Source organism: Lonchura striata, chromosome 2, assembly GCF_050655825.1.
Source record: "Lonchura striata isolate lonStrDom1 chromosome 2, ASM5065582v1, whole genome shotgun sequence".
Taxonomy (NCBI): domain Eukaryota; kingdom Metazoa; phylum Chordata; class Aves; order Passeriformes; family Estrildidae; genus Lonchura; species Lonchura striata.
The window spans coordinates 64,797,195-64,820,710 of record NC_140704.1 but is presented as its reverse complement, the minus strand read 5'-3'; the positions used below and the strand labels follow the sequence as shown (position 1 = coordinate 64,820,710).

The following is a 23,516-nucleotide window of genomic DNA, read 5'->3' as shown; positions in this document are numbered from 1 at the left end:
CCCTTCACCCAAAAGCATGTCTGCTGTCACTGGGAAAGGATATTCCTGGACTGACTCCTTAATTATGGAATCATTCAAATAAGCACTTTTAGGGTCATGATTTTTAACGCAGCAAGTCAAGGGCTATGTGTGACTAATGTTCAGATAGAAGAGCTTAGAAATTAAACAATTGTTTTTTTAAGGCTGATAAACATTGTATAATATTAAAGACTGCAATGAGGTGTGTGGGATTCTCCTACTGTATTCCCAGCCCCACACACATGGTCTTCAGTTGACAAGCTTTCCTATGCAAAGGTACAAGGCATGCTTCTTTTCAGCAGGCTCATAAGAGGAGCCAAAAACACTCCTGATGGTTGACACCTTCCACAGTGGTCTATTCAGGACAGTATTTTGAGGATTTAAACTAAACTGCTGTTAAATGTTGTTATTATTTAATGTTGATTTTCATTCTCTTCAACCGAGAGGCCACAAGACATAGGCAGGAGCAAAATACTGGGAGTACTTACTGAAAGAAGGAACATGGATCTGAAGCATTTTCCTGAGCCCTTCAACAAAATAATTCAAATCTGGGTTCTAACTTTGTTTTATTTTTTTAAATGGATAAGCTGTTACCAGGGTACCTGCCAAGAAAAATTTATTTCTGGCATATATTGCAGAACACTAGCCTCCATTTTAGTCATCAACAAAAACACTAATGTGATCATGCCAGCACACAGATATTTAAGAAGGTGGACACTGATGAGTGGGTGTCATGGAAAACACTACAGAGGGACTCCTTTATTGGTAGAGGTGGTGTATTTGTACATGCCAAAACTCTACAACAGCTTGATTTTCCTAAGAGGGAAGGAAAAAAGCTAAGCAGCTCTCAGCTAAATTTCTGTGTGCTGGCAAAGAGTGGGTAAGAGGGTAAAGCTGCATGAAATTCCAGTTGAAACCTTAAAAAATGCTAGATCAAGTCCAAACCAGCCTCCAGGAGTCAATGAAGTTCTGGAATACTTTCAACCAAGGAGATTTCTCCTAGATTTTGACTCTGTGTAAGGGCAGATAGGACAGTATGCCTCCTCTTCCATCCCCTGTGGCCAGATGTCTGATCAAGGGCCTCAGTGACTGCAAGGTTTTACAAGCAATCAGCTTTACTCTAAATCTGCTACCATTTATTCAGTGACAGAAAGATTTCAAAAACTTCCAGCCCAGAGGATCTTTTTTTATTTTCATAAAACAAAGAAAAATCTAGATCTTTCCACATCTAAAAAAACTAAGATTTATTAAATAGGAGTTAGTACAAGCAGTCAGAAAATATAGGGATGTCTGTGGTACCAAAAATCACTTTGCACAGACATAATTTCAGAGAAATTCTGGTGGTTACTGATTAAAAGGCTAGCATCTCCAACAGCCTACCTGGCCCACTAGTGCTTATGGTCTTGGGAGTAGCAGCAGAAAAAAAAAAAATATTTGTACTGTTTGTTCAGCTAATTTTGCTTACCATGGCAGTGCAGATGGGGCTGCATTTTTACACCAGACTGAGAATGAGTCAGCTGGAGCACAGGTTCCTGTTACCTCCTGGTTTTGCCTTCAGAGTACATGGGAAAAGGCCTGGAGAGACAAGAATAGCAGTGTCAGAAACCAGCCAGTGAGATTCATCACAGAATGTCAGAGGTCCTTCTAACCTGTCATAGGCAATTCTGAGTGTTACTGAAGAAAGAAGAAAAGCTGTAATTTTTTACGTGTTCAAGGTACCAAAAACCCTTGTCCTAATCCCAAAACAGAAGCCAGATCTTTTGGGATAGGAATACTTGATTTCAGCTTTGAAAATATGTTTTTGCCAACAGGATGCTGGCACAAAATATTTTCCAAAACATAATTAATTTTTAAAAAAAACAGTAGTAATCTATAAAACATCAATAATGTGCAAATCTTATGGTGTGCTTTTATTTTTTTTCATGAATTAGTAAAAGAAAAGGAAAAAAAAATGTCTATTTTTAAAATTATTATTGATTTTTTTTGTCCATATCACTTCAACTTTGACCCATGAGATTTGTCTCTTCTGTAAGATCAATACAAAGCATTGGACCTTATAGGATATAATTTTTCACATCCTCTAGATGACTCGCTATAGATTCATATTTTGGTCAGAATTTTCCCTCTGCAGCCAGGCATTGATGATTTTGAAAGCACTCATATGAATTTTAAAAAACATAATTAAGATAGCAGATTAATGATAATTGCATTACTTATTGACTGGGAAAGAAGAGAAGACATTGCCATTCTCTGTTCTGTGTAAATTTGACAATTTACATACTACTGCAGGATTTCTGGGTTAGAAAGAAGCTTCTCTAACCCAGAAAGTACATCTCTTCAACAAGGTTATCTACAAAGCAGCTGAGGGAACAACACAGGACATAATTCAAACATCAAAGCTTCACACAACACACTGCATGTTCACAGTCCATACCTCGTCCAGTCCCTGAACTTTGAAACACTTCTTGATGCCAGATCTCCATCACATTCTCAGCACAGAGATGGTTACTGTCTCACAGTAAGAGTCACCAGTTCATAGCTACAAATCAAAGTGAAAGAAACCAATAGATCACAGGTCCTTTCTTATTGCCTGAGATGACTTTCCAGCATGGAGAATCCTCTAGGCAGCATAATCCTTTTATTTGTGAATTCTGTGCTTATTTTAAGAATCTGTTAACAATACTAAAATGATGACAGGATGCTTTTAAACCTCTTACCCCTCAAAGAGTAACCAGTCAAAAAAGCTCTCCTCACAGACGAATTATTTTCTTCTAAGAATGATTGCACAAGAATTTTAGCCTGAATTACATAAGGAATTGTGTGGTTTTTTACTTACAAAATAATCAATAAAAGTTGTGGGAAGCATAACTTGGGACTACATATTAATCTTGCATTCAGCCTTCCTTTCTAGTTTTCAACAGGACCTATTCATCTTTCTGAATCTATAAGAATGACTTGTTTCATCTGTACGCTCCATGCACCACTAAATATAAAACCAACTTCTGTTTAACAAAGTGGATAGCAGCATGAGGCCCTTCCTGAAAGCCTGGGCACTGGCAAGAGCATTGCAAGTGATGAGAATTGTTAGCCTGGGAAAGCAACTATGTTATGGCACAAGCCACACTGAACAGATCAGTTTTGAAAAGAAACACTGTTGTTTTCTCCTCTAAGAAACTCCACGGATACCCTGTGGACCTTCTGTGATGTGATGTATTTGTAGGAAAGCACAGTAGTGCAGGAGCCTAAGAGCAGCCAGACTGGATCAGGCCATGGGTCTGTTTAGCCCAGTGTCCTGTGTCTGTCAATGCCAAAAGGGGATAAAAGAACCAAAATGCTTTCCCAGATTTTAACTGGGAGATGTTTAATTCAACAAACGTGTCTGCCATAACCACCAGGCTTTTTTACTCATGAAGTTACCCAGTTATTGAACCTGTGTTAGCATCTGATTTAGATCACCCTCTAGCACATAGTTTCAGCACATTGCTGTGTCCCTTGGGAACACTTTTTTTGTTTGTTTGTTTGTTTTTGTTTTTGTTTTTGGTTTTTTTTGTTGTTGTTTTGTTTTGTTTGTTTTTTTGTTGGGTTTTTTTTTTTTTTTTTTTTGAAATGACTACTCTGGCTTCATCTGATACCTCCTAACTCTTCCACAAGTTAGGCAGATCTGTATTCACGCCCATCTTTCCCCTCTCCATGCTGGGCTGAAGAACCCTGACTTACTTTAGGGTTCCTTGGGCAGAAGTGGCTCCACTCCCTTATCAGCATCTCCTCACTCTTTTTAAATGTCAGGAGAGAAATAGTACATCATGCCAACACACCAGCTCTGTGGAAGCCTGGGGAGATAAAGAGCCAGTGCAGCACTGAGCTAAAGGAGGAGTTTCAGTGTCTCAGTCAGGGTTTTTAAGGGGCCAAGGCCTGAGCAAGGAGCAGGAGCAGCAGTTACAGCCCCAAACACTTCTCACCCCTTCTTTGAAAGGCTTAAGAACATTGCAATACCTGCTTGTGCTGTGACTCTCCCTGGTGAAAATTTGGATGTTACCCCCCTGAGCCACTGTCCTTCTCACTGGGTATTTAAGCAGTGAGTATTCCAGGGCAACTCTGAATTTCTTGGGGGTCTCAGTGTGCTACTGTACCACAGACATGACCAGGGCTTTCATTAGTAAAAGCAGCCACTGGAGAAATATTGAAGGCCTCAGAGATTTCTAGTTGGAAATTTCATTTTTGGGGACTCAGCAGTTTTGTTGCTTAGTCAGGCACACAGTTCAAACAGCACTGCAGAAAATATTGGTGGCAAAGGTGCTGCAGGTATCACTGGACTAGACTGAAGTTCAAGAGAGGTGAACCTCAAAAAGTCCAGCTTGATTTTTCCATTTGTGCCCAAAAACTGCTGCAAGGAGAGAAAAACATGATGTGGCACCAGCCCTCCAAAGATGAAAGAAAATCTGCATTTTCTGTAGTGCAATATTTTTTTGAGAGTACAGAACAAAAATCTAGAGCTTTTGTAAATCTGTGGTCACTTCAAGAGAAGTAGGGAAGACATCTGGGTTATTTTTTAATAGAAATTTACCTGTGAAGTCTTGCTAAGGTCTGATGTTTTCAAGCAAAACTTAAATAAGTCTTAATACTGGAGGTAGAATTGCAGATTGGAGAAAAGAAACAGGAATATATTTATATACAATGAGCCACAAAAAAAAAAAAAAAAAAAAAACCAAAAAAAACCCCCATGCACATGGAAAGAGAAAATATGAAAATATGAGAAAATAAAACCCTCTTTTTAATAAAGTTCTAAGATAAAGTATCTAAATTTAGGGGAATCAGAGAACAGGAAATTTAATTCCTTACTTTTTCCTTCTGACTTCAAAGGAAAGACCTGATTTCTTATGCACAACATTAAAGGAGCATTTTATCAAAGAATAGCTATATGTACCCCATAGAACAGAGAAATTTAAATGTCTTTTTTTTTTCCCATATGTTTTAGCAATAAAAAATATTCTCTACAAGTTCTTCTAAACACTAAACAGAGCTATTGACCATCCAAAATTTTCTGGTTTCTACTGTTTTCTAATGAAGCAAAGAGGAAAGAATTTGTCTCTGTGGTCTCTATAATTAGCACTCAGGTTCTCAGGGTGCTTCCAGGCCTCTTTAGGAAGGTGAAAAGCCTAGTAATATTCACTTCATGTATCATCAAGAATCACTGATGCATAATAATATGTAGCAATGCAGAAGTCTGACTACAGACCACAGTAATATTGACTACCAGCACTATACTGATATAACAATTACAAAAGTAATTAGCATGTCATCTTCTTTTCTGACAGCCAAATAATCAAATGACAGAAGCAGAACATAAGAAAAATATAAAGAGAGTTATGCAAATAGTTGTAAATAGTTTTTCTACCTCTTGGTGATACATGTACACTGATATTTTTCTTCAGAATCACTGATGAAAAACAGAGTAGCATAAGAAAATTCAGGATCCTAAACAAGAGGCTTTATTTTCACACCTACCATGTAGTCTGAGTCAGCTACCAATAGTGAAGTCTACTCTAGGTAGTATGTGTTTGCAATTTAAAATCATGACAGTAACTGCAAGGGCTTCTCAGAAAGGTGCAACTCATATTAAGATAAGGAACCACACTTCCTGAGGTTAAAAAAAAATCCCATTAATTTCCTACAGAAAAGATTGTGCAAGGTGCTGAGCCTTTTGAGCAAATTCTCCCAGTGCTGGCTGGTGCATGAGCCAATGCAGCTAAGACACAGCACCAGAGAAACCAGTGGCAAAGCTTTTGCTTGCACCAACAAAACGCCACCCTCTATTTGCAGACAAAACCCCAAGTTGGTTCTGTCATTTCTATGTACTGAATGCTTGGAAAAGGACTGGCTTTGTTTAGGTTAGCAAAGAGCAGAAGGCAGGTGAGTCATTCCCACCCGATGCCACAGCTCTGCTCCTCACACCAGACACGTCCTAGACCGAAGAAGAGGAGTTTGACAGGTTAAATAAGCAGTGATTTAATGTAGGCTATTCCTGCACTGTGAGGGGACTCTCACAGCTCCTTCCTGGAGATGGCTGCTGAGCTACCACGGAGGCTGGAGGAGCTGGCTGTGCTTCACTGTGCAACTACCACAGGACTTGGTGGGGGCACTTCCAGATGCGCAGTCCCCGTGCAGTCTCAGTAACATAATTAGACCTGGGATTTATTTAGCACTATTCAACATGTTTTCAGTAGGGCTGATTATGTGCCGTTCCCTTAGGAGCCCTGTTATAATTTGGAGCTTCCTCAGAGCTGCAGGGATTTGAAGCAGGGGGGGAATTAAATAGCATTACATTTGTACTGCCGAGGTATTCCCTTTCGGGCCAGAGGTAGCTTAGCCTCCTACCATGCCCACAAGGTTTTCTTTCTGTCAGCACATCTACAGTTGATAATTTGAAGCATTTTCCAGGGAGCTGGATGGAGTTATGTCTCCCAACAGTTGTTATTCAAACACGTTACGGATATTTGGGCATTTTGGCAGAGAGTGGTTTGATGTAATTAGGATCAGTTTCTGGTTATGGCCATGCCAGGCCAGAGGCAGAGGGCACTTCTCAGAGTGGGAAGAGGAAAAGCCAAAGGCAACGATTAAAACAGATTATTATACACTTTTGAGCTAACATGTGGAATCAATAGCAAAACATTAGCAGCTGTGCTCAGCTGTAGAAAAGCCTGCAGTCTTACTGTAACCAATAAAAATAAATTATGGACTGAAAGGAAGGAATGGAAAAAATGGTGGGGAAAGCAGAGCAACATTCAAAGAAAAAAATGTAATACCAACATTGAAAATAATTTCTAACCTGAAACAGTGGGTTTGTTTGGTTTGTCTTCCATCTGTTTGGCTTTAAATTATATTTACAAGTCAAAAACATATTTTAATTAGTGGGGATCCATGATAACCAGCGCAATGATGGCAACAGCCCACAAGCTCAGAAGGTAAAAACAGAGAAAGGGGTAATCTAATTGGCAAATGTTTGATTTTGCACACTGTTTTCCTAATAAAGTGAAATGAGACCTTACCCTTGCTTTTAGCTTGGCAGAAATATGAGGGAGGAAAACTGCAGACCTGAGAAGTTTGCTTGGTGTGAAGGCACTGTACAGCAAGGCATCTGCTGGATGCCCAGAAAGAAGTTAAGGCTCTAACTTGTTGGTTAGAAGGAAAAATCAAGGATACAATCTTTTTCTGTTACGGTGCAGGACAAGGTTGACTCAGGGTAAAGGACTAAGAGCAAGATTTAGTTCCAAAACTTGAAAATTGTTGGAGTACAATCTTAAGTGCTAATGTATGTGCTTCATGTAAACAATGAAGTCTGGTCAGGGGAGTTTATTAACCATTAAAGTTAAGAAGTTCTTGGGAAGCAACCTATTTATATATACTATAAGATTAAAAAGGTGCAAGTCTTCTCTGACACTTAATTTCTGCCTCATATTTAAACATGTCACTGTATCAAAACGAAAAGATTAACAGATTTAAGCTCTGAAGAAAAAAAAAAACAAACAAAAAAACAGTTGTCATTTTAGTAAAAATGAGAAAGCTAATGCTGCATCCTGATTTCCACTTAAATAAATTTGTGGCTTTCAGTGATAATTTCAGCGTGACTGGTCAGAAATGAAGCTAACAAAAGTAACAAGTGTTAATTGACCCATATTTAATTTTAATCTAATCTGACGGTCAAGAGTGACTAATTAACTTACAGAACAAATGAAGACTTTGTTAAATATCTAATTTCTTCATCCCTTTGCATTTGATGTTAGAGCCGATGAGAAATCATCTCAGACATTGCCAAAGCTTCTCAAAACAAAACACAGAAGACCAGAATGCATATTTATAAACTTCATAAGAAGAAAGGAAAAGGAAGAAAAGCTAGAATAAATAATTTAACCAAAGAAGAAAAAATATTAGGTGATGATTAACACTGCTCTGGATTCAAAACACAGTCAAAAAAATTTTATACAAATAGGGTCCATAGAGATAAGACAGGAGAACAGTATAAGATCTTTCTTAGAAAAAGATTAATATAGTCAAAGATGATATGCTGAACATTCCAAAATTCTGAGACAAAACCAGAGAACATATCCTTAGTAAAGCCAGGGCTTACATGTTTTTTTTTCCAATACCAAATAAAATGTTGAGTCTTCAAAGTTACTCCATCATTTTTTTTTTTTTTAATGTAAAGCTTTTTGAATCCAGAACAAATTTATACAATGAGAAATGTGAAATTACCCTCATTGTTTCATCATAGCTATTAACCCCAAAGACAGGACTCACAGATTCCAGGACTTTTCCTGACTGATTCAGTAACCAGATACAAACCACATTGTATCCTAGACTACACTTTTTTAGTAGAATTTCTGCTTTAAATGAGAGCCTTTCGAATAGAACCCCAAATTTTTAACTCACATTTTACTTTTGGAGAACGTTCTTGTTAGAAAATTTTGGCTGCAGTCACCACAGTCCAACTCCAGGATCAAATTCTCATTCTTTTTCCTAGTTACTATGATTTGTTCCTTTTTTGGTATTTTGTTAGAAACTTGTCAGGATAAGTCATGCCTTAGTGAATTAGTATATTCTGTAATACTCTAAATATATATATATATATATACATATATATATATCTCCCCTTATCCAGCAGGACATCAGTTAGCAAGTGCCCATCAGGGAATCATAGTGCATTGTATATCAGCAAAAAGTCTCCTGGGTACTTTGGTAGCAGTGCAGGGGTGGGAGGCTAAAACTGTTTGTGCTCCAAAATGCAATAAAAATCATTTTACAGCTGCACGTATCCAAGACAGTTCCTGTTGTATAGGCCTGGGCTGCACAGCCCCACCAAGAAACCTGGAGGAATCTACACAAACTCAGACAGATAAGGTAATTTTGCTAACCTTTGAAACTGTGGTTTCACAGACAGTAAATATTTGAAGTGGAAGAACAAGATGAATATGGAATCTCTCCCAATGGTAACAAAGAGCTTCACTAAAACAGTTTGCCCCCTTTGTTTCAAAACCAGTGTCAACATAGATATAAAACCACTTGTGGTCTGCCTTTTACACCCCAGATTCCTACCTTTCCCCTTTATTTGCATACCTCAAGAATTGGTCTCCTCAGGCTCCATGGAAGGAAGAAGCCTAGCATACACAAAAAAGAAATTCCCCTCCAGCTCCTTTATCAGCTATGTATATATACATATTTTTGTGCCTCCACATTGCAGGGAGTAACTGACTCTTACAGGAAACTGCACAGAAAACCTTGTTTAATTCTCACAGGACACCCGTAACTAAATACCAACATCTCCATCCTAGCATGACTTCTAAGCATTTCGTTCAAAGTCTTACAGTAAATTAATATCTAGCTCAGGGAACAAACCCATGGATCCTTCATACCCTGCCTCAGAATATAATCCACTCCACTTCATTGTCTCAGCATTCTTCCCTGGAAAATGGGCTTGATAACACACTGTATTTTGTCAAATACATTTTACAGTGTCTGAATGCATGAGTAGTCACTCTGACTTTATTATATTATAATTAATTAATCTCTGATACCTGAAAATCTGTTTTCCACCTGTTCAGTAAAAAAATAGGGTTTTTTGGTTTATCAGTTTTTAATTAATCATCCGTGTTTTTACCCCTCCACCTTCACCCCCTTCCATGTTGTTGAACTGAAAATCCAGTTTCCTCTAACTGAACTGTAGAAGTAGATTGATGTCTTTCATGTCTTCAACTGTGTCTAAAATAATATGTAATTTTTGTGTTGCACTGTAATATATTTGTAACTTAGAAAGAGCAGGCATTCTCTGTATGAACATGATTACTACCTTTATGTGTTCTTCCTTCCATTCCCTATTAATTCCTTAACTCTTTCATCTTTTCCTGTCAATTCCTACACTCTTTCATCTTTCATTAATTAATACCTAATACCTCTCATTCAGTCTTGCCCATCACTAAATTATTTTCAATATTTTATCTGGAGCTTCTGACGAAAACTGCAATGTAATCAATGTAATTGATGCCCCCAAAACTACTGATATGCTTGGACACAGAAACTGGCAATGCAATGAAAACCACTTTACTTAACACGCCATCCTCAGAGGTAGTTTAGCCACTGCCATGTGAGCAGCTGGATAATCCCAACAACTAGAATAAAATCTTCTGTAAAAGTAAAAGCAACAGCCAGCCAGGAGTAACATGAGTTAGCATCCTGGGCACATGTGCTGGAAAACAGGAGAGGAAATTCTCCTCTATTTGTTAAGCAGTTGCTTAAAAATTTCACAAAACCCTCAATTTCAAGTAGCAGTGGAAAAAAATGTTTGATTTTACCACAGTCTTAAAATACATAAAAATCCACTGAAAAGTTAATTGAATACTTATGATTAAGAGTATAGTTTTCTTGATAAGAATTACAAGACATACAGATAATAGGATTTTGATCACATCCCTTTTTCAGTCTATAAATTTCACAGTCTTAGATATTTGAATGACTTAAAATTACTTAAAAAAAAAAGAGAAATCCAGTGTATTTGTATATCCAAATCCATTTACTTGAGAAAATATGCAAGTTGAAAAGCATAAAAATCCATAACAGAGATGTTATCAATATCTTCTTAGTCTTGATTGTTCTCAAAATAATGAGAGAAACTAAGGGCTGTTATCTTTGCCACATTATCTATGCAAGTAACTCCATTAAAGACCAGGCTAACCTCTCCGAAACTTCTTTTACTCAATCAATGACCTCGTTTCCATGGCAGGCTAACACAAGGTGCCATTGATGATGACTTGATTTCCTTTCGCATCTGAAGTGGAAAAGGAGAAGACAGACTAAATGAAATCCCATCCATCTTAATGAAATACAATTATATTCTCCTTATTAATCATTTAAAAATCAATATGTCTCTTCTTGGCAAACCCCGCCAGAATTTGTCATTCTGTGCCAGGCCTCAATACATCTTGTCCTGTAGTGATTTTTATAAGTTCAGTCACCTGTTTCCCAGGGTAAATAACAGAGTCTCTTTGTGTTGTGATGAGAGCGCAAAGAATGACACTGGCAGGGAGGCTAAAAAGACAGCCTGCACATTTTAATCAGTAAAAACAAACATGTTTTACTGTGTCCTCTGGACATTTTTAAATGAGTAGTGTTCACTAGGAAAGAAAAAAAGGCTAGATAAAAAAACCTTTAGGTCAACTGATATGTACAGTTTCATTGAGAGTGTTATTTCTCTTGTCAGCAATAGTTTCTGCCTGAAATAATCTTACTTGTTGCATGGGATGGTAATAATTGTATGGACTTGCTTGCAAATCTCTAGGTTTGAAAGAACAGTGTGTGTTGGAATTCTTCCTATACCAATTTCTGCTAATTTACAGAGTTGTAGAAAGAACACTTCTCACTGAATCCAAATATTTCTATATTCTCTAATTTAGATGCAACAAAAACTTAAAATCTTCAGTAACTGAAACATGCATAAATTGAAATAAAATAGAAGTATTAACTGAAAAACGTTTTCAGGCAGCTGTTCTAGTACTTTAATGATATTACCAACAATAATAGGCAATCTCAAAAAGGTATTTGTATCACATAGGACACTAGGGTACTTATTAAAACTTGTGCAAGAGGGAGTGAAACTTCGACCATTTTTTGCCTTTGGGAAATTCCCAAAAGTTGTGGATAAAGTTTTAAGAAAAACTATCATCAAGAAATACCATTTGGAAAAAAGGGTTTTTCTGGATGTTGCTTCAGCCAACCATTCCCACACAGAGTCACTAGCATTCCCATGAGTGTGTCATTAATGTATGTACAGTGGGTGAAAAAGCTCACTGCAGCACCAGGATAAGTCCTTGGATTCCCTGGCTCCAGCCATGGTGTGGGGCAGCTGCAATACTTATCACTTACATTCCCATTCCTGCCTGCTCCTTATGTTTGAGTGGATGTGGGAAACCCTGCAAAGTGCCTCAGCTTCCCCACTGACATTTCACATTGGCCATGAAACGTTGCAACCACCAGCATTTCATCTGTCCTGTAACTGATAAAAAACATATTAGGCCAAATTAGTTGACTTTTTTCAAAACAACAAGAAACATAGCTGAAATAACTGGCAGGGGAAAGGAACTCACAAACAAGTCTGACAAGATTACAGAAGCACCCTCTCAATTCTGGTACTTCTTTGAGGCTTATAATAATACAAAGTTTGCTCGGTACAGCTATGCAAAACATGCAATGTCAGAAGGGGATATACAGTAATGTGTGTTACCATGTACTGCTGGTGTTGATTTCTTCTCTTTGTTCTATTAACTTCCTCTGCTTTATGTTCCAAAATGGACTCAAACACCATTCACAACAATTCAATATTTACCTGCCCAAAGTAAATAAGAGATCCCTGAAGACCTACATTCGATATGTATTGAGTTTCTAATAAATCCTGTTTGCACATGGAAATACAAGACTTGCCAGGATGGATGATATTTCAAACCCATTTAGTCCAATATTCTGCCTTAGTAAACAGAACCAAGGTGCTTCAGAGGAAAGTAAAAGAGATCCAGCAATAATCAGTTATATAGATTTATATAATTTGGTCTATGAGGGAATTCTGGAGGGCATCTGACCCAAGCTGCACTCAAAGCAATGCCCCTTTTCAGGTCAGATTTGCTGTTTGTACATAGAACATGCAGGTAAGGCAGGGCCTGTGATGTGACAAGTACTCGCATGCCACCAGGCATACCAGAACAAGAGTTTTGTTCAGGCCTGTGAGCATTTATACTCCTCATGCACACAGGGAGGTGTGAATTATGCAGGTGAGCATTCACATGGCATTTGCAACCACTTCTGAGACTGCTCTTAAGAGCTCCCAAACACTTTCCTGTGTTCCTTATAGTGAATAAAATAAAATGTCCAATCAAAGTAGCATTTCTACTCAGAGAGGAAATGTAGTGGGAAGTAGTTGGAGTCCTATCATACACACAGTCCTCTGGCACACACTGCCACAAGTGGTCATGCAAAATTAAGAAGCATCCTCTGCTACTTGATTTTTATCTCCTGTAAATATGTATGATATTTAATTAATTAATAATAATTAATTATAATTTTAACAGTTTGTAATAAATATCATAGAATAAAACAATGGTAAATTAAAGTGTTTTTTCCTCCTACAGCCTGCTAGAAAGGTTTTGTTCTTGTCTCTTACTTCACATTATACAATTTGAATACCTTAGTTTTAATAGACAACATTTACTTTGTAAAAAAACCTCATAAACATTTCAAACAAATGTACTAATATAGTAGATTGGTTTTCCACATCCTGTGGCCTCTGCTGTTCCCATAGGCATAGTCCAAAAAGTCTGATATAGTCCATTTGGATTAAAATAGGAAAAATAAAATAGATGCAGTAATTCCTAATTCATGTTCTCAAAAAGGATTTTTACCTGTGGAAAATGTGAGATTTTTGTGGGATTTTCTTGTTAAAATATTAGCAGAGGCATTGTCAAAATAAAGACCTATCAATAGAAAGCTCTCTTTCATAAAGTCTATTATTTTGCAGCACTTCTTTTATCAGCTGGAACTTTTTTCCAACTCCATAGGCTTTAGGGTTGAAATTGTACATCTATATTTCATGCAGTACCTTCAGCAGCTGGAACAACTCTAGTGATCAGCAATTAGGAAAGTGTTAATGAATCTGCTGATAACACAGTCCAGAGGCAGGGGTTGTCACAGAAGAGGTGGTCACACAAAAGGAGCCTGTCTGGTACTGGTGACCAGTATAAATGAGATAACATTTCAAATGGCAGCAGTGTGCCCCACCCTACTGACAGACATCTTAAAAGTTTGGTTGCTCAGCCAACACAGAAGGGAATGCAATGGGCATCTCCAGAGTCAAGTAATCCCATCCTAAGAGAAGAACCTGGGCACCAGGCTGAGCCTGTTTACTTCAATGTTGAACTTAAAACAGGAAATACGAGCTTGTTCTCCTTCAGAAAATACTGATGATGATTCTTCCCATCAACTATGGGATCATCAGGTGGAGGAGATGAAGGAGTAGAAAGAAATAGTTGCAGCAACCAGGATGACTACTGGTCAGCACTGGGTCCTTGAAAACTGTGGGTATTATCCCAGGCTGCATCAGGTTCTGTATTTCCAGAAGCAGAAAAAAAAATATATCAACAGCCCCTGTTTAAGGATTTATGCAGGGGGACTGATACAGACCACAAACCCCATTGTGGTCAAACATGTTTAAGATCTATTAGTTTAAAGAGTAGGTACTGAACAGAAACAATAGAAGGAAAGGAACACCTATTTTATTAGAGGAGCCCAACAGCGCACTGCATGTTTAACAGAGCAGAACAAAGGCTAAGAGGTGCCGTGATTGCTGTCTATAAATGTATCAGGGGGTAAGCAGCAGGGAGGAAGAAAGCTATTCACATTGAAGGACACCGCTGACACAAAACAAATGGGTATAAACCAGCCACAATTACGCTGGAAATTATAAGAGGGTTTCTAACCATCAGAGCCATGAAATATTTCCTAGTAGGAATAGAGGGGAGCAAAATCACAATGATTTTAACTTTGAACCATGAGGTGTTTATGAATGGGATTAGAGATGATGTACTTATCCTCCATATTCAAGGACTAGTTTAATGATTAAAGAAGTCGCCTCCCTCCATTCACTCTAGGTATTTAACAGCTTACTGCCTAAATACAATAGATTTATGGTCATTTACTTTTAGCCCATTGTTAAAATCAGTCATCTACACAAGTTTCATCTCTACATTTAATATTTACTGAATAATAAACAATAGTTACATATTTAGACAAGGAAAAAAACCCCACACAGTGCCTTTTATTTCCTCTTTTTCACACTGTACTCTCAAATTTTCTCATACATTTCTTCACATTAAATCCTTAAGTTCCTATAGAAACACTAATATTTGTACAAATAGAAACTACATGGAAATGTCAGTACTTCCGTCCCTGTAAAGTTTTTTTTTGTATAATCAATTCCAAAATTATGAAGCTGTTTTAATTTAAAAAAAAAATGTTTAATTTATTCAGACCAGTGTGTTATCTTCTCATCTTTTTTGTCTCCTTATTTCATTTTTCAATTCACATGAAATTCTCTGCTTTGTTTCCATTACTCATTCACCCTTGTTGTCCAAAATCAAAATTGGTGGAAAGAAAGTTAAATTATTTAGGGTCAAGAATAAAATAATTTTTCATATTCCAAGGAAAGGGAGGGATTAATGCACTTTGACATTAATACCATGTCTTTAGTAGTTTTCCTGCTTGTTTGTTTTCATCTTTCCCTATTGTCAACAATGTACCGCATTTTATAGGCAGCCTAACACAGAGCAGATGGTGATTAAAGGAAATGTGGTTTTCACTGTGATATTCAAAAAAAATATCAGTTTTCCTAGTCTAAACACTATATTCCTAATGAGTTTTATTTTACTAACTGTTGTGTGAAAATACAATGAGCTTATATTTAATTGAAACAGAAGTTTTTACAGCTAACTTGATGGACTGTGATTAGGCAGTTAATATTGACCAGAATCCTCCTGCTGTCTACCTTGAGGGCTAAAATATGAGGTGCAGGCACACATGGCTGTTCACTCCCATGCATCCATGTGGCTGGACTAGAGCAACTGCTTTGCTCCACGGCATGAGCTGACACTCTCCTGCTACTGCTCCCTTCTTCTCCATATCTTCTCATCTTCCTTCCCTTCTGGATTCATCCATTCCAGGTCCATAAGGCAGAGGCTGGTTATCTTTAACTTAAATGAACCCTAATTCTCACCAGCCATCACCTCAGTAGGCATTTCTAGATAAAGCTGTACCTATGGTGTGCCCATAGATAACAGTATGCCTTTTATATCTACAGAAGACATAAATTTTCCCAAATGCTGGTAGCCTAAAGAGACATTGCAAATGAAAGTCAAGGATCAGGGGAAAAAAAAAACTTGCACATGAGAAAACTTAATAGCAGTAAAAAAAGAAAAAAAAAAGTTATTGCATAATTATTTTCATGACATTGTGAAACACATCTGTTCACTTTGGAATAAAATAAAATTAATTTTACATGAGGTGCAGGTGGAAAATATAAGGGTATTATGCTTCAATTTTTGAAATAAGCTCCCATAATAGATCAGTGTTGTGCAGACTGTTCATTGTTACAGGCTTTACAGGAATTAGAGGAACACGTCACTTCGGGCCCAATCACGGAACAACATAACTTTGTAAAATTGCTACTGGATTTAAGATGTCCATGATCTGATTCTCCCACCTGAAAAGAAGTGGCACTCCTCCTGACTTTTCTATGGTGAAACCTGATATGCTTTTCCCTCTACATCTTATTTGTACTGTGAACAGCAGGTAGTGACAAAGGATTCTTTCCTTAGCACCATATCTTTAACAATATTAACACTCATAGAGCAATGAACAAACATAGATTAAGCAATCTAGAGGTTAAATTACTGAATTTGTAAGTGTACCTATTGCTTTTATAGGAAAACCAGGGAGCACAGCCTCAACTTTACATATTATTTGCATCTCTATTCAAGAGTATTTGCAATACTGCACGCAGAATGAAAAGACATTCAAAATTTTTTGACCATTAAAATCCAAATCTCAGTTCACCTGACTTTCAAATTATCTCCATCTTTTCATTGCACAATGACAGCAGCTCATACCTGATTTTCATCATTACCCACAAGGTCAAGATGTAGCAGATGGCTGACATGGGGTGATTGATCTGTGGGGAAGAGGTGTAGGGCATGGCACAGAGGCCCAGAGTTTGAAATTTCCAGACACATTTTCCTGAAAGGAAAGATGTGCCTCACTCTTGACACACTGCTCATTTTGAAGCTAGGCCAGCTTGAGGTTGACTGCTCGGTCGTCATGTCTAGAGCATGGTTGGATATTATTAGCATGTCCTATGCAGTCAAGCCTGTCCTAGACTTGCAGCTTTTCTTCAAAAAGAAAACAAATTAAGACTTGCTCTTTTTAAATTATTATCCAAGTGTCACCATGCAACGACCCATGGCAAGTTGTAATTCAAAGGGTTTTGGCCACAGCTGACAGTTTATGGATATCACAGGGTTTGGTCTCAATGTGTTCCATCTCTCCACAGACAGCAATATGGCTTATGTGAAATATATTATTTTACCTGATTCCTTCTCTTTCTCCAGGTCCAAAATATAATTACTACTAGCTTCTTCACTATCCCTTGGGCTCCTTGTGATCTCACTTTCTCAACACTATTGTCAGAATTCTGCTTCTACCTGAAATCCTCAACAGGCATTTTAGCAGCTAACATATGTGATTACAGCCACTCCAACTGCTGTAGCATCTACTGTAAAAGGAAATCTCGTTTTTCTTTGTCTCAGATTTCCACTACTGAAGTTCTCTTTCAGAAAAGGATGAACACCACCAAAAAAAAAAAAAAAACAAAAACAAAACAAAAAAAAAAACACCAAAACAAAAAAAAAACCCACCAAAACCACACAGCACATTAAGAGAAAATTGCGGTTTGGGTGAGAAATTCTGCAGCCCAGTTCATGAAAAGACTAATCCCATTTAGTTTAGATGTTCACATAAGGAAGCCAAAAGGCACTACCCACAGAAAGTTAGCAGAAGACAGAAAAGCAATTAGCCCAGAAGTCTCTCTAGATTTTCAGGGTGTCTTTTCATAGTTTGTGCTTACAACAGCAGAAAGGTAAGTTCATCTTTCTGTGATTTATTTTTGTCAGATATCTTCCATCTTGCCAGAGAAGGTGGTGCTACAGATACACACATAAGACATCTGAGAAGCTGCTTTACAAAGAAAATATTAAGCAGTGTTCAGTTAGACAAATGCTGAAAAATAATGTTTCCAACATTCCAAGTGAACAAATCTTCTGTATTCAAGGTATATATTGCCTAATATGTAAGGAAGGATTTCTAAGTGTATTTCCTAGACAAGGGTTATTAAAATATCAGATCCAGCTATGACTAGGGTTGTGAATATGGTCTACTCAAACTAAGTTCCAGGCTTTGAGGGACCACAGTACAAGGTCAGGCTACAGGGGTGATACATATCTTGCTGCTCTGGGAGAACCTGCAGACCATATGATGGCAAAATACCTCAATAAACCTTGGCAAAAATCAATCCAGCAACTTTATTTAGCATACTCTAAAGGAGACCATTTGGAGAAAACCAATTCTATTATAAGGGCCAATTATTTACTTCAAGACAAGTCCTCTGTCCTGGATACTTCTTTGAAAGTTGTCTGTCATTTCCTAGACTCATGCTGATCTCATACACAAGGCCATATCCTTCGTATATGTAAAAGCTGCAGCACGTTAATGTAAATGTAGGCAAACCTGAGTCAACTTAGACCAGCTGAAGATAAGACTGAAGCTCTTATGACAAAATTAGAGGCAGACAGGAGAGGATAAAAAAAGGAAACACCCTTAACCACAAAACAATAAAAATAGTGCAAATCATTACAGCTCATACCTAAAATTGGAGACAAAATAAATGTCTGGCATCATACTGGATCTGTGATGGGAATTTGCAGGGAAAGCAGACAGGCACCATGCTTTTATTCCAGCTTTGTGCCCATAGTTTCTAACACAGTAACAATGGGGAAAAGATAAAGAAAGTCTCTGCAGTATCTGGTTCTAGTTGTACAAATAAAATACATTCTTTTAGAGTGGGGAAATCACATATATGTAATTCTTCTTTGTGCGTGTGTGTGTGTCTAAGTCTCAAGACTTTGAATACTGCAAGTTAATTCTAAAACAAATCTGTCAGAAAAAGACCACAAAAGTTCCTTGACTAAGATAAAAATGGCATAATTAGCAACCTCACTGTTAGCTACGAGAGACTCCACACAGGACCTAACCACAGATTTCACAAGCTCATTGCTCATAGAAAAATTTCATAGTCTTTTTTGTTTTTCACTTATCTACCATGGATATCTTTTCCTCACCTGCTTCAAAGAAATTTGTAATATTTCAAAGTTTTGGTAGCAAAAAGGGAAAAGGACTTCAAAAGACAGCTCATGTTCAGACCCATACTATGCAGACAGACATTATGTTTCTAAGACACCATCCCCAGACTGGTAGATGTAAAAAACCTCCAACTTTTAATTGTTTACAATCTAGATATGATTGTCCAGACTGAGGATTTTGGCAGTCACAAAGCCAAATAGCTAAAAATTTCCTTGGCTTTGGCTGTTGTGAAAATTGCAAAACTTATCATCTGCTGAAACAGAGAAAAATAATTTTGTTGTATTTTAGGACAATGGGACTGGTTTTCAGCTGTACAAACAGGACTGAGATAAAACACTTTGACACAAAGTTTTGGGAAAGCAGTGGAAATTTTCTTATTAATTTGTGCTCCACTTCACGTGTGCACAATACTTCACAGTATGGGATCCTGGTGCTTGTACATGGGTTGGGACATTCTCATGTTACAGCCATTCAGTTCTTGTTTTCTTATTGAAGATTAATAACAAGGAAACGCTAAGTAAGATTTGCTGGTTGGAAACATAGTAAAGACTTTGGTCATATTTCCCTGAAATCCACCACAAAAGGAAAAGGCAAACCTATGCCATGTGAGCAAAACCAAATTCAAAACTCTTCTCCAGAACCAGACACCTTTCACAGTGTGACGTATCACACAGTATTACACTCCAGTGATGCAGACTTAAATTGAAGCAAGAAGACTGAGAAGCAGCATTTATATTGCTTTAACATGGTTGAAACACCAAACAGTCTGTGATTGAAAGCAGTACGGAGAATATGGTTTACTTTCCTCAGAACTGACCTTCTCTTGTTTGCTTAGTCCAGCTGTGGTGTCGCATTAACAACTTGTGTGAATTTCTTCCTTGGTCATGGATTATCACTATCACAGTGATTCAAAAGCTCTAACACAAGTGAGTTTATTGTTTTCAATATTTTCATTTAAGCATTTTAATCAATATCTGCCAAGACAATTAAAGGGCTCAAATAGTTTCCAAGAGGACTTTTCCCTCATAATCAATCTCTTTTTTTTAACTTTATTTTTTAAAATTTATTCCCCTATTTAATTTATTTTTAACACTAACAGAAAAAAAAAGTTAACACAATTTCCCCAAATTCATCCGCTATACTTATTCTCATTTTATAAAGGAAATGAAATTTGTCATGCTGCTGTACATCATTTACACTGCAGTACAATGTCCCATCTGTGTGTCAAGTACAAAACAAAAGCATTTTGTGAAAAATTGCTAAAGTAGTAATGATTTTTGTCCTCAACTCTTTGTTTTGCCTTTCAATAAAGAAGGCGACATGTGCCACAAATGATATATTATTGTTTAAGTACAACCCTAGTAACACAGTGCATAACCAAAACCATGTTTCACAGCAGAGAAACTATAGTTTACTGCCCCTATGGCTCTGATGAGAATATAATGTTCTACAGTTTATAAATGCTTTGAGGTCAACACATGATTTACTTCAGCTTGTTCATCCAATGAGCAGGAGGTCCAAAAATATATCAAGCTATTAGACAGCCCACTGGAAGCTTGGCGGAGGCTCCCAGTGATGGAAAGCATGCCATGGAAGCCTCTCTGTCAGCTAGAGATGAGATAATTAGATCCAGGTAATACATTGGAGCCCCATCAGGGAACAGGACAGCAAACATGTCATCTTTACGATTTTTTTCTCATCCTCCCCCATACCATTGGCCTGAGATAGTAAAAAGTGTGAAGGATTCATCAGTTCCCAGCAAAAGCACAGCAGCAGGATAATCAAGCTATCATCTCTCCATCATCCTCATTATCCAGAGACCTGGCGTTCGGTATAAACAGCAAAACAACATCAACTATAGATCGAGGAGCTGTGCTACTTAGCTCCAGCTTTTGTTTTATGTTCCAGGGTAACGCCACACAACACTGTTGGGCTGGAATCTTGTAATACCAAAAAGAGCTTGAGAGCCTATATTTAAGTTACAAAAACATATTTGGTGCAAAAATCTCTCTCTACTAATTATAGACTCAAGCTTCAAGCCTATGAATGGGTTTGAGCTTCAACCCTATGAAATTCCTAAATGTAACATTTTGGTGGATCAAACCATGTAATACCGCTGGGGTAAAGTGGTTTTATACAGCACATTCAGCTAAAACTGTAATACCCTGGCCTTTTTTTCTCATGCACATCATTATGTACACTTTTTTTTTTGGAGGACCCACTAGCCACAACATGAAAGTGGAGAGTTGCTAGAAGGGGAATCCCAATACTTAAGAGTAGTAATTCCTTTGCATAAGAAAGGTAATTGAAAAACACCCATCCAGGTGTTAGCACAAAAAATGTGTTTAATACTCAAATCAAAAACTTAGAAGATGTTTATGCTTTCCTTAGACACTCATGCACCCTTGAACACCAGGGAAAAAAAGAATTTAGAGAAATTGTGGTTGGAAATGAAAATAACTTTGAATACAATGTATTCTAAATACATAATATTTTCCATTTTCCAGGCTTTTTATAGTCACGGAAAAAGCAAAAGAATAGTTTCAGTCATGACTAATCTGATGTTGAAAAATCAAAGTCTTTTAGGTGCTCATTGATTATGACTAGCATCTAACTTTTTAATATAGTTATATAAATATATATACACATTATATACAGTAAAATTAATTTTCCCAAAAACATATAGATGACTCATTTTTCATTTCCTTTCCTGATAGCTGATATTTAGAAAAATCTTTCTTCACCCTTTTTATTTCTCTCACACATTGCACATAGGTAAAGGAAGCAGGTTATAGGGGGGAAGAGTTTCTTATCTCAGCTGCAGAAATGTTCTTGAAGCCTGACTTCTATCAGTGACAAAGCCACTCACTGGTGAAACTAATGGACTAACTTCATGTGCTTTATCAACCTTTGCACTATTGTAGTTTACTTTTCCTGGTGATAACTGTTCTTTGAACCCACCAGGAGAGGAAAGGCAAAACATGGCACTTGCATATTGAGAATGGATTTACTCCATTTCACACTTCAGTCTTAAACAATCTTAAAACCTGAAGCCATGGAAATCAAGAATCTTCACGACTTAGTGTACAGTTTAGTCCTGTAGAAGTTTAAATTAAATTTCTAAGTAACCTTTTAAATAAATACATCTATGCCTCAGAAAATGTTTACTGCTATGGCACATACCCAACATTGCTTTTAGTTCTTTTTTTTCAGAAACTATTAAAAGGAAAAAAATAAAAGCTTAATAGAAAGAAATTACTAATATTGCAAGCATGAAGTGAATTCTAAAGAGATTACAAATATTGCAAGCATGAAGTGGACTCTAAAGAGAATGACAAAACTAAAACAGCACTACTTCTAGAAAAGCAGGCTTAATAAAACATCCTGAAAGTAGAATGCAGGACAAAAATGTGTTTTTTCCAATTGCCATCTAAGTAAAATTGATTTTTCTATTCTTCCCCTTCATAAGTATGACAGGAAGTATCTTCATGGAGCTCCAGGAACCTAAGAGAGCAGTTGTGGAAACCATCATTGATGTGACCAAAGGTGAGTAAATTTAAGCTACTGAAAACACTAAAAGGGGAAAAATTCATGTCTTGCAGAGAAAATACTAAGATTAAAAATGAAAAAGCATGGGTAGGCTAGATAAAATCAATATAACTTTTCCCAGGGTGTTCTTTTATAAACATTACTTTGGTTCTTCCTTGCCCACAATATATATACAGAAAATAAAATGGCGTTTTTATGACTCATAATCCCAGTCTTTTTATGACTCATAATCCCATGAAGCTGTTCACAAAGACTCAGAAGCTGAATGGATTTAAGACTGGAACCATAATGGCAAATCATACCTTTTTGCATCACACAGTTAGGGAGACACGTAGCATTTAGGATTCACATCTATAAAAAGAAGAAGCTAATGGCAAAGCCACAAAATACTGCTACAATTACAGTATCCAAATTTAAATTCTGAACTAGTTGCCATGAAGAAAGCTTAGCAATATAGCTCTCAGCTACATGGGACAGTGGGAAAACTTCAGAAATTGCATATTAAAGACCTTCCTAGGCATGAAGAAAATGCAGAAATGTATAAAAAGTATGCAAGACACTGCAGGCAAGACATAGCAAGAGCCTTAAGATTTAAATTTAGGTTCCATTTACCTCTGATAATAGGAAAAGAATATAAATACCTTTTCTTTTACCCATTTTTCTTCCTTATTTGCTACTATAAAGTACACTGTATATCTGAAACACAATAGAAACAGGAAAAGGAAATAATCCCTGCAGATTTGCAGGCAAGACATAAGGAAAAACTCAGAACCACATATGAGGAACAGCCACACAAGAAAACAAGGCATAAGCAGTAAAAGCTTACTGATCTTATGACTTAGAGAAAGATACCCAAGAATTTATTAGCAATGAACCCTGGAATACCTGCCAGTGTTTACATATGCAGAGCAATGACAAAGGGGAAAAAAAAAAGAAGAAAGCTGAACAGA

General features: G+C 37.1%; 1 long non-coding RNA gene across 1 annotated transcript in view; it reads right to left on the bottom strand.

The window, feature by feature from the left end:
• The window catches only part of LOC146768280 (uncharacterized), a 67,361-nt gene that overhangs the window by 23,106 nt on the left and 20,739 nt on the right, over window positions 1-23,516 (bottom strand). The window contains exon 3 of the long non-coding RNA XR_014952705.1: window positions 1,484-1,593. This is a non-coding gene — a long non-coding RNA (uncharacterized LOC146768280). The remainder of the gene's footprint in view (window positions 1-1,483; window positions 1,594-23,516) is intronic.